The following is a 13,067-nucleotide window of genomic DNA, read 5'->3' on the forward strand; positions in this document are numbered from 1 at the left end:
GAATAAGCAGTATTGCAGAAAGGCATTTATGCAAAGGATAGGTTAGATTTTGGCTTATACTCATCCAAACACACTTTGCACTATGTAAATCTGAAAAACATCAGTTCTAAATGCAGAATTAAAAGATGTTTCTCTTTTTTCCAATTCAGCTATGACTAAGGAAACAGAGACACAATAGTTACTAAGGAGGCAGGAAATCCTTCCAGCTAACCAACTTTTACATTCTGTTCCTTATGGTCAAAACGCTGACCACACTGCGGTAGCTCTTTTTGACTTTATGACCTTATTACTAAGACCATCAATTATATTCACTGTTATTTGTGCAGAGGAACTGCTCGATTGCCAGAAGACTACTCTACAGTGCTATTTAACCTTTCCCAACAGAGACTCATTGAAACTCATTTGGTAAACTGTTTTACCTAACCTTGCAAAGATACTTCCTAGTAAATATTTGAAGTATATAAATACCTCCAAGTAGTCTTAAAAATCTGCAAAACTCATCATTGTTAAGGCAAATACCCATCTAGATTATATAATCACATTAAAAGTTTAAAAAATCTCATGCATTCAGACAAAGGTAATATTCCACATACACTAAAGCAGTTCAAATACTATTTATCTGCCTACACTCAGCCTATTTCCAATGGCAATTAGAAAATAATAATATGCACAGCATTTCATTTTAGAAAAGGCTGCTACTACATCATGGAATAGAATGTGAAACCATGTTCCATAGATTATTTATTCTGTGGTGGTGTGAGAATGAGGAAATGCAAAGTAGAGAAAGAGCAAAGGTCTAGAACCAGCCTGATCAGAGGAATACCACACAGTGGCAGTGTAACCTTGGGTGATTCGTTCAACCCTGCTAAATAATTTTACATTTTTGTTTCTATAAAATGGGAATAATAGTGCCTACTTAATGGAATTACTGTGAGAAATGAGATAATGCATCAACAAATCACAAATCTAACTTTGTACCTTCTGAACAAATTACACACACATTGTTCTTTTGTCTTGGTTCTTGCCACCCAGTCCTCTTCCTTTCCCTCAGCACTTTAAAGATGAGATGAAAGGAATAGAGGAAATTAGTATAAATTACTATTAAGTTCAACACACTCGAGATACTAAGAGTACACCAGACAACATAACTCACTTTCAAACTTACAATGCAAATAGCTTTTAAAAATACACAAAGTACAGGCATTGAAAACATGATTAAAATTTAGATCTGGCATAAAAAATTTTACACAGTATTCTGAATACGTTAACACCTATACTTTGAAGGAATCAAACACTAAATTTTATATACATGTGTGTGCGCGCACACGTGCCAAAGGCCAGGAAGACAGCTAGGAAGTGGGATAGAATGTTCCACATTGGTAGAAAAAACATATTTAGGATATCTACACACCCCCTCCCACACACACGCACACACACACGCACGCACGCCCACAGTGAGTGAGGTGATTAAAGGAGATGAAAATGGCGGTATACACAATGCTACTCTCACTCTCCTACTCACACATAATAAGAGAACAATATTTGGTTTTGATGTGCCCATTCTAGTCGTAAAAGTAGACCCTTCTGTGAACATATACACAAAGAGGTGCAGATGCTTCAATAACAAGTTTATTTGCTTCGTGGAAAAGGAAACCATATTTCTCATAATTATTTGTAATTACAACAGACTTGCTAGTAGTTGAGTCTCTACTAAAATAATTTAAAGTCACTCTTAACAGTTTTCCAAAAACATCTTCAAATCTGCCAGGAAACAAGGAGCCTACAAAAATGACTGATACAAAGACTAAATAACAACGACGAATTGAAGGAACAGTTACTGATAGTTTTCGTATGTAAATTCTGGCATTCCATTTTATTTTTAATTAATTCCATTACACTGGTGTTTCATAGGTCAAAGGATTTTATGACTATACACCAAAAATATTGTTTAAAAGTCAGTTACAAGGAACCGCCCACAAATATTTTCTAACACTTTTTTTCTTTTGTCCAATTCAAATTGTTTTTGCTTCACTTTTTTCTCCTTTAAATCCGATTTCATTCTTTTTATTCACTTCCACTTCCTGTCTTTGCCCTTCAACAAGGAATACTCCATTATAAAGTCTATTCCATTCTTTCTGGAATCTACATAGCACCAAATTAATCTGCACGTACACTAAGGAAGAGAAAGGAAAAAAAAAAAAAAATCCCAGGTGATAGGGGATATCCTTACATACACACAAAGTCTCACTGTCCTCTACCTCTTGACAAAAACAAAACAAAACAAAACAAAAAAACCATAAATACAGTGGCCAAGGCTTATTTATAGAAAGGAAAAAGGGTAGCACACAATAACATGAAAATACAGCCAAAGAAGCCTTAATCTCCTCTGGCCTAATTTAAATAGGGTTACTCAAGTTCATGGATTGGTAATGGATGATGTTGCAAGACAAGATGAATCAAAGAGTCATCACTAAAATATTATTTTATTCTAAGGGCAGACTACATTGTATGTTTTGACCTAAAAAATATGACTCACAGGGAGTCCAGGATTCCTTTTCCTGTCTTCCCTGAAATGTGAGCAAAAGCAAAAAGGGGTGAAGGTGCCACATACCAAGAGTCCAACGCCGCCTGCATGATGGTTTCAATTGCGCTATTCATCAGATATGTAACTTGGGTAAGTCACCTACCTTCTGAGCTTCAGTTTCCTCATCTATTAAATGCAGACAACTATACCTAACCAAATTAACTTCCTCACATGGTTACCATTAGGATCAAATGAGATAAGAGATCTGCAAGTACTTTGAAATCACCAAGTTCTGCTGATTTGACCACCTATCTCTCAATTCTATTCACTTTTTTCAATCCCTACTGTCACTATCCTAATTCTGACCACCAATATTTTCATCCTAGCCTACATCTCTGGTTTACAAATATCAGATCACACACCAGTGTCCATTCATGAAGAAAATGAAAACAACAACAACAACAAAAAACCCCACAGTGCAACATAGTAAATTCTGCATAAAGCTAAAGGTATTCTATTTAAATATCTAATATTAATTTGAGATTCCTAAGGGGGGATGTATATATGTGGTTATGTATGTGAAAATGTCCTTTAATTTATGAAATGATTCTGACATGTAATATGCTCTTTAATGTACTTATTTAACAAAATTAAAGGGTTGATAACTGTATTTTGTTGATCCTCAAAATAAAAAAAAAATGTTGCTGGTTCACAAAATAGAAAAGTCTAGGTACCACTTGTCTACATTATTCTAGCAAACAAATTATTCAAACAAACTGATCTCCCAGTCTTGAGCACTACTTTTCAATCCAGACACATCAAGGCAAAATGATTACACTAAAGCAAATCCTGTTACACTTGTGTTTAAGATACTTTCTTTGCTCCCATGTCCTTGAGTTGGTTGACAAGGTCCCCAACTCACTTCAGGCTGTCCTCTCTATACCCTGTGCATTTTCATCCGGACTTCTGCATGGGTGCAGTCACCCTCACCTCCACTCCTTTTTCCCAACTAAATATTACATATCCTTCCTCTCACCCATTATCTTTCTTGCTCTGGGTGTTTTCCTTGACTCTCTCAATCCCATTTTATACGCATTTCCCATGTGCTTTTGTAAGTGTTTACATCCCTTGTTGTAGACCTTCTTTCATACATTTGACTAATACTGACTGAGCTTCTGCTATGTGTCAGGCACCTCTCTAGGTGTTGAAGATACAACACTGAATGAGGCAAATACCCACCCTCCAAAGAGCTGATATTCTAGTAAGAGAAAACAGACTAGAAACTAAAAGTCAAAATAATAATAAGGCAGTAAAATATCCAGTGATTACTCATCACTGTATCTCATGAACCTAGTACAATGCCTGGGTCCCAGGTGGTTCTCAAAAAGTATTTGTTGAATGAATAAATACACACGTGTCATACACTGTGTGAATGTGAGGGACTCACTACTGTGGACATAGGTTCATATTGGCTATCAAAGTCTCTCAGAGTCTGGCCCAAGCTTCCAGAAGTCAAAGCATGCTGTGTCAGTTAGACAGGGCATTCACTACTGTAGACTTGGTTTTTAAAAAACCAAGATTACCTACTTTAAAAAAAAAAAAGTTTGCAAAAGTAGAAATTTTATCAGTAGTTTTCAGACCAAATGAGTTCAGCACTGAAGTCTCAAAAGCCACAACTTGGTAAAATATGCATCTTCCTCAAACTCAAAACACATAAAATTAAAAGAAAGTCAGTTCCTTATATAGTTCAGACACAAGGACGCTGGTTTCATGCTATATCTAGAAGGTTAATACCGGAAAAGTCAATAACTACCCTGAACAAGGACTTTGTCAGATCACTGTCAAGGCATAATCCCACCTGAGTTATCATCTGCTGAAGTGAATTAAAGTCAAGAAAGTAAACATTTAATGAACATTCACTTGCCTTTGCTCCAAAAAGGATCTCAGAAATAAGTTTTCTCTTAATTAAAAAAAAAAAAAAAAAAGTAAGCCAGAAAGTTGAAATGAGATCTGAGGAACACTTCAGCATGGGTCAGCCAGTCAGCATAAGAAAGAGTTGGCAGTACCCAGGTGAAACTGCTCCAGATTGTGACTGTAACACCATTCTATTCATGCAAAGATTTGGAAAATACATTTTCTGGACAGAACTGGGCCTAACATCTCCACTACCAAGTTGAAAAGCCAAAAAATGAACCTGGTACAAAGGTACTCAGTGGTTCTGAAAACAGCTTGCTGTATTTAGAGACTGCAAAGACATCAAGCCCTGGGCCTGAGACAAGCACCAATCAATCAAACAACTGACAGATATATCAAGCATTATGCTAAGTGCTCTGGAGGACACTCGTACATAAAAGATACAATTCTAAGCCTCAAGGAACTTTATCAAGTTTACAAAACAAGACAGAAATGAATGGGAAAACGAAAACACAAAAACCAACCACAAATGAAGGGTTGGTGTGGTAAGAGTCATAGACGTGGTATAACATTGCTCTGGAGGTCAAACTGGTGGGGGAGAGCCCGCAGAGGAATGCCCCAGGAAAGCCAGTTTCACAAGAGGTGGGATTAACCAGCAAGTTGACAGATTTGGAAAAGCAGAGGTCCTAAAGTATTCTAGGTGAAGCTTGGCCTTGCAGAACAGTTAGGATTCACCTGTCCCAGCAGTGTGGGGAGGCTGTAGGAGGAGGAGAAAAGTGGGTGGAGAAGGAGATGGCACAAGGACACTGCTGAGGCAGAGGTATGTAAGGCTTGCTGGGGACAACAGCGAAGGCTAGAGCAAAAAGCTCTAGTAGAAAGTAGGCTGGACTGTGGAAGGCCTCAAATGCCAAGCTAATGAATTTGAACCTTATTTCTCAAATACTGGAAAGCTACTTGAAGTTTTGGCATAGGAGGAACATAATGAACTGTGTCTGGGTCTGTGCTGAAAAGTTCCACCTAAGTCTACACTGCCCACACAAAATATTAAAGACAGAATTTTTAAACAATGTGCCAAAAGTTTAAAAACCAACACATTTTCATAGATATCTAAATTAAAATCACTGTGACTAAGTTTTAGATCATTCAGTAAATCACATATACTTGAGTAAGTGCAGGAACCACTGAAAGGTCCATTTTAAGCACTAAAAAATGATTTCTGAAAGGTAAACCCAGTCCTAACTACATCCACTCCCTGACTTCGCCCTCCCCCAAACCTGACTAGGGTCTTTATTTTGCTTTAAGCATTACAGATTTCCTTATGTACCTGGAAGGAAGAGCTGTTAGTCATCAATCTGGATGGTGTGGGTTAACAGAGTCTTTGTTCAGAAAATTTAATTATAGGTTTGAGCCTTGGATGAATGCAAAATGAAAATACTGGAGGGGACTCGGCTAATCTGCCAACTCAGCAGTCCTATGGAACTTCAGAGTTGTCCCTTGCGCATCGTTTGGAGAAGCAGTTTCTCCCCCACTATCTGTGGCATGGCCGATCCTAGTTTACTCCTTCTTGCTTCTCTGGCTTGACTTTTGGCTATCCTGCACTACTGCATTCAGCAAAGGTTCTGCAATCAAGGGCCTGAAAATGCTCAAATGTAATTTTGGCCGTTTCACTTCCCTCAGAGGTTTCTGCCTTCACACAGGCAACACAACTGTGTTAGTTTGCGCTGGCTCCAGGCAATACCACAGCTTTACCACCTCTGACCCCCAAAAGGTGCCCAGAGAGAACAGAGTTCAAACATAAGCTTTAATCTACCTTAACATTTACCAAATGATTTCACTCTGGCAAGTGGGTATCTGAGGAAGGCTGTTGAATCAAGGGGATTTCGGGCTGCATTTTACACTGTTGATTATTATAGAGATGTCAGAATTTAAAAACCATAAATAAGGAACCAAATAACATTTTAAGATACTAGATTTTGAAAATTTTCTGAGCAACAAAAGAGAAAACTCTGGTTAATAAAACACCTGCTTTCCAAACCATGGGCAACGTTCTGGCGTCTTTCCACAGAAACTCTCAGATTCCTGCCAATGTCACAAAAGGGGAAGGCGCTGACCAAAAAATGTCCATAAAAGCCGTTTGAAAAGTATAAAGAGAATTTCCCGAAATAGTAAGGTGAACTTCAAGTGCCTGAAAATCTCTAAATCAGGCTCTCCTAAAACACTGCAAAGTCAAGGTAAACATTTCCAGTTTAAAAAAGATAGGGGAGGCTACATTTTGGTTTGATGTTTTAATTTCAAACTAAAATAGAAGGTAACAACCTCTAATATGTTCAAACATTCAGATTCCTAGAGAAAAGTGACATTTAAATGTAATACATGGAAATGATTAGGGCAACATTTAATTGAAAAGTGAAAGAAACTAAACTCAGAATAGGCCATTTTGGAAGGAAGACCAAAGAATTTTGGTTTCTCTTCATTTCTATCCTTCTCTCATACACTGAGCCCCATGGCTGGCATTTGAGGGGATACAAAGATGAATTTGGCTTTCAGCTCTTCCTCAGTGTTGAAGGGGAACCCCAAATCAAAATCACAAAACAAAAAGCCATCTTTTCTGGAATACTGTCTTAAATACTAAAAGGCATTTCCAGTTCAAAATATAAAGGTAAACACTCTCACAGAGACTCAATTATTTGGGTAGAGACATGTGGTTAACATTTCCTAGGGAAGAAGCAAATGAGAAAAGGTCAAAGGCAAAAGTCAACTGAGAAGAGCTGCAACATCTCAGCAATTTACAAATTTAAAGGAGAGCAACAGTTTGAGGGTGAGGGATACACATACCACCTCCATTCGTTATAAGCTGATTTAAGGGAAAATCTCTTGCTTCTCTAGGGTGAATAACCACAATGTCTGTTCTCTGGTCATAATAGCAACTAAGTTGATTTAAAAAAATATTCTCTCCCTCTTTTTTAGAGCAGTTCATTCATAATTACATGATTTCTCTTGAGTCTTAGTTTCCTTAAGATGTGTTTATTCTGCACATCTGCTGTCCCCATACCTGATTACACAAAGGTATCAGAAAGAGCAAACCAACAGGTATAAAGAGACCAGCCCTCAAAACAGATCAAAGCAAACAGCCCGTGGAGTCCTTTGGAAATCTTGGCTGGCAGCTCTTGTAAATAAAAGTGCTTCTAAAGCAGAAAGCATTCAACTACCGTATTTATATAGGGCGTGATTGACAGGTCAGTTATTAACTTCATAAAAACACAGGCAATGTTAACTAGCAAGAATGTTTGTTCTAGCTGTTCTATCTGAAGGAAAATGAAATCCAAGATAGAATGGCTTGCTCTCTGTTTCTTTTAAGTATTTATTTTAGAACCGTGCAGTATAAAAGAATGTTTTTTCAAGTCAGTGAACTTAAGCTATTTTGCTTACTGTTCTGGAATTTAAGTATGTTGTTATAATTCTTTAGAAAACAAATGTTACATTTACTAAAGGCAAATTCCAATGGTGCACCATGATCTTTTCAAGCCCTCAAAAAATTTTTATTCTTTTGAATTACTAAAAGTAAAGAAATTTTACATTAATTCATCTTTTTCCCAGTAACTAAAGTATATGAAATTAGGGAAGGAAAGAACAGGATGGTTTCCTCTCAGTGCTCCAGACACAGGCATGTGCTCCTTGAATTGCTTATAGTAGCAAGTCGAAAATTTGCCAGAAGAAGCTAAGAATAAACTGATCTCTATTTTATTAGTTATTTTGAGAGTTTTTCTTTATTACTAATATATTCTACTATGTAAGATCATTTACAACAATATTATACGGTAATAAAATTTATTTTTAAAGTTATCTCAGAAAATCTCAGTTATATATTGATAGAAAATTCGGCAGAAGAACTAAAATCCACTTTTGCATGCAACAGTTTTCATCCCTGAGGCTTAATATGGTTAGCACCCACTCCCATCCCAGTGGGTAAAAACAAAAATGTCAGTCTGTGTTTCTCCAACTTGAAGAGCAACTTCTATAATAGTAGCTTTGAGCAACTATATAACAAAGGAATCTAAAACTTTTGCTTCTATCCATCAATACTCTTACTCATTTATAAAACGAGTAACTTAAAAAAAAAAAGTAACAAAAAAGAAGTAGAAGAAAAACAAGTTTTACTTTTTTGAATTAATCAATGAATACTTTCAAGACTGCAATTGTAAAATGTTGGCATTCCTAGCCAAATAAATGCTTATGAAGTTGACTGGTATTTATGTGCATCTTTGTTTATGTGTGTTTAGTATCCTCGGGCCTCGGTTTCTTTCCATGTAAACTAATAAGTTTTGTTAAATGCCTCTTGAATTAAGTTAAGAAGGCTATTTGTTAGCAAAATGTATCACTCTCAGCAAAGGCTGTCATCACATGAGCTACATAACAAGCACAAGAACAAACTAAAATTCCCCAGAAAAATCTTGTTCATCAGTACATTTAATGTACCACAATCCCGCTTCCTCCAGCATTCCTACAAACAACAGTCTTTCAGAACACAGAATTCTTATGAAATAAATACTCAGCCTTAGAACATGCCCTGGCCTCCTCCACTATCCACTCCTCCCGCTTCCCCCGCAGGACTATATTTTCAAACTAGAATATTTGTTTTGACAGACTTCTGCTTGCTTAATTCTCTGGCAAAAGATTTCTGTGCACCCCTAGTCAGTAATGAATATTTTGCCAGAAATATGCAACTGTTGGCATGACAAGAATAAGGGGAAAAAACCCTGCTGGCAAAGACTTCCAGAATTGAAGATAAAAGCAGGTATATTTGGATGAAAAGAATCTTTTCCCTTAACATATTATAATTTCCTCTTGTTTTCCCTGCTTCTCACTATCATGAAGAAAACCTTGATTTGGCGGTTTCACATACCTTCTCTACACTATGTAAAGCAATAGGAACTATTCTCTAAATCTTGGTTTCTAATTAAAGAACTATTTATCCAAATGAAAAATGTAGGTTAGCTAATCCTACTCAAAGAGTAAATCTCCAAAACAATTTCTTAATAATAGTTTATCAGGAAAATTAAAATCCATTGAACTTGTTTAATCCAGTGGAATACTTCCCTTTCATTATTTCTCAAGTTACATTTAAGGACTTAACACTCCAAAACTTAACAATACAAGATGGCTCCACCTTTTCTGACTGAGTTCAGAAGGGCTGGGCGGGGTCTCACACAGCTCTCCTTGGAGAGCTCAGGGTGTGGGTGAAGTGCCTCCTTCTACAACTACCCAGATTCTTGGGAGGAAGAGCCCACAAAGTAGATTTTCTGCATGGGTGGATTCAGACACTTTCCAGAAAAACACAACACAACAAAATACTCACAGATCTTGAAAAGAAAGGCCGGGTGCGGTGGCTCAAGCCTGTAATCCCAGCACTTTGGGAGGCCGAGACGGGTGGATCACCAGGTCAGGAGTTTGAGACCAGCCTGGCTAACACGGTGAAACCCCGTCTCTACTAAAAAATACAAAAAACTAGCCGGGCGAGGTGGCGGGCGCCTGTAGTCCCAGCTACTCGGGAGGCTGAGGCAGGAGAATGGCGTGAACCCGGGAGGCGGAGCTTACAGTGAGCTGAGATCCGGCCACTGCACTCCAGCCTGGGAGACAGAGCGAGACTCTGTCTCAAAAAAAAAAAAAAAAAAAAAACAAGCCTGTCCCAAAGAATATCAGATTACTAAAATACTCAACGTCTGCTGAGGGATCCTCTTCCTTCATACATCACCTAAATACTGATGCTTCCCCAAGTCTACCCTAACCTCTCTGGGTGATCTCATTCACTTTCCTGCCATAAAATACCACCTACGGATGACTCCTTCATCTGGCCTATACCTCACTCCTATGCTCCAGACCCTACGTATCTAACTGCCAAATAGATGTCATTTTGGATCCGCCATTGGATGTCCCCCAAGAATCTGAAAACACAGGGGCAAAACTGAACTTGGTATCTTCCCCCACCAGTCTGTTCCTCCTCCTAAATTCTCGCTGCTGTAAATGGCACCATTAGCCCCCAAATCTGTCTAAGCCACAAATCTGCTGCCATGCCACTATGTTTCCTCTTCCCTGGCCCCTTTGTTTTTCATCAAGTCCTATCAAATCTACTGTCTTAGTATCTCTAATCAGTATCTGTCTCTCCATCCTCCTTGTCTGCCTCATTTCCAACCTGAACTCATGCTCCTCTCTTCTCACCACTTGGTCCATCCAGAATTTCCCAAAGTGTGTCCTATAAAACACAACTCTTCAATGGATATTCTATTAAAAGGATTCCATGACTCAATATTTTAAATGAGTAGTCAATGCTATGACTGGAGAGTCATAATGCATAGCAGTGTATTAACGTCTTCAAGAAATTCTGAATTGAAAAAACATGTTCACACCAATCTTTCACTACCATCATCTGTCCTCCTGGTTCCCTTTGCCCCTACAGTTTTCTTCACTTGGTTAACTTCTACTCATCCTTCAAGCTCAGGCCCTGACTCTTACAGGAAGTTTTCCCTAACAGTCCCTACTCATCCCTACTCTGTGTGTCCATACCTCCTTGTACACCTCTGTATGAGAATATTCATGCTGCTAGCACACAGTTTGGGGTACGTCTACTCTACTTGATGCTGAGACCTTTGTGGGCAAAGACTTTGACTTATTTATCTCCTAATGTCCAGCGCACAACCTGGCACATAGCAGGTCAATATACCCTACTGAGTAAATGAATGCTTACAAGAGCTAATTTTATTGTGCATTTACTCTGTGCCAAGTACTCTCCTAATCTCCAGGCATGTATGAACTCACTCAATTGCACAAAAACCCTAAGAGATATTTTCCCCATTTGAGACATGAGGCAACTGAGGCAGAAAGGATAAATATGTTTCATTATTCCTCCAATATGACCTTATTTTCTTATCTTCAGCAGGGTAAATGTGAGTAATTTTATTCTATTTCTAAGGAAAGAGGATGTGATTAAACACCACGGGAATGCTGCTTGGCAGAACTTTGTTACTTTAAGAAATACTGTATATTATTTAACAAGAAAAAACTTTCATGTAGTGCAAAAATAACTGAGCTAGAAGTTATATCTGAATTTGAACACCAGCTCTGCTTCACACGAGATATGAGACTATGTAGCAAAAAAAAATCCAAATTCCAAGTGTGCCATTTAGAAAAGGGACAATAATACTTACTGAGTATTCCTACCAGGAATAGAGGACACAGTGTGTAAAAGCTCTTTGTAGCACTTAAGGTTGGTATGCTGATGCTATTACCATCATGAACAGTACAATGGAATAGTGTTTACCTATCCACAGAGCAAATATTTAGGACTGATTACTAGGTATTTCTATTTTTATTTCCCTGTGGGTAAACTGTTCCAAATAATTGGAAAAGTTTTCAAATCTGCAGAGATTTCTCCTGAAAGTTGAGAAAATTTCTACTAAATTGAACCAATCAAACTACATCTGTTTTGAGGCTCACAGTATAAACTGGGAAATAAGAAAAATCATTGACTATTATTTTAAAAAGCTTGACAACAGTCTTAAAAATTTCAACAAAATTATGACTACCACAACTGACTAAACTATCTACACTGTAGAGACTGTCTACACTCTTCTGTCACTAATGGAATCTTATATAATATAGCCAGTGCTCTCAGCCCTACAAACTATGAACAGCTCAGTAGATAAATCTCAATAAGCCTCCACATCAAACAGACTGGAAGAAATCAAAAGACCGCTGAGCTAAGCCAGACCAGGCTGATATTTTGGTTTATTGGTTAACTGTTATGCTTGGAAAGGCATAAAGCTTAATTGCAAGGCTTGAGGTGTATGTAAAAAATGCCTGACCTAAGTAAAAATACTGATCATAGCATCTGTCACTAGTTAAAATATGTGGAGATCTTTATCCAGGATATTTTTTGTTGTTTATATTTTAAATAAATGAAAATAGCCAGTCACACGGTGACTAAACATGAATCATTGTTTCAGCTTTTCGAGAATGCTTGGTGTAAATTAGGGAGTAACGCTGTTGTTAATCCAAGTCATGTGAAAGTCAAAAAGGGGAAAAATCTGGTTTAGTTTATGACTTCTTGTGGTATTAACCATAGGTTTTTGCACAAATATTAATGAATACAACACTTTGAAACACTATATGGAAAAGTGAAATCCGGTGGAGTTATTTGGATCTTTTTACCATTTTCTACTGAATAACTAACTCCATTTGGCTGAACAAGCAACAAAATTAAATATTTTTTAAAGGCCCTAAGAGAAAGTTCTCCAATAAAGGGTCAGTAAAGCTTTTGGTGAAAGACTGAAAATGAGGTCCTCCTCACTGCATTGCCCTTGTTTTCACTGCTACCAAAGCTACTCAATTATACTCAATCAGTATTTACACAGCGCTTTAGGATGGGCAAAAAATTTAAAATACAATCCCCCACCACCTTAAGAACTTGGTATCTGAGAGCATACAACAATTCACAAGAAGCAATAACAACGCAAGAAAGAGATGGCATACAGAACCTGGGGCACACCAGGAAGAGTCCTAAGGAAAGGAAGACCAAGTGCTGGGACGACCATTACCGCGTTTATTGCTCAAAACTCTAGAAGCAGGTACTATT

General features: G+C 37.7%; 1 protein-coding gene across 1 annotated transcript in view; it reads right to left on the reverse strand.

The window, feature by feature from the left end:
* The window catches only part of THADA (thyroid adenoma associated), a 376,494-nt gene that overhangs the window by 228,882 nt on the left and 134,545 nt on the right, over positions 1–13,067 (reverse strand). The gene's annotated exons all lie outside the window — the stretch shown is intronic.

The sequence above is a fragment of the Mandrillus leucophaeus genome, unplaced genomic scaffold (genome assembly GCF_000951045.1).
Source record: "Mandrillus leucophaeus isolate KB7577 unplaced genomic scaffold, Mleu.le_1.0 Scaffold190, whole genome shotgun sequence".
NCBI lineage: Eukaryota > Metazoa > Chordata > Mammalia > Primates > Cercopithecidae > Mandrillus > Mandrillus leucophaeus.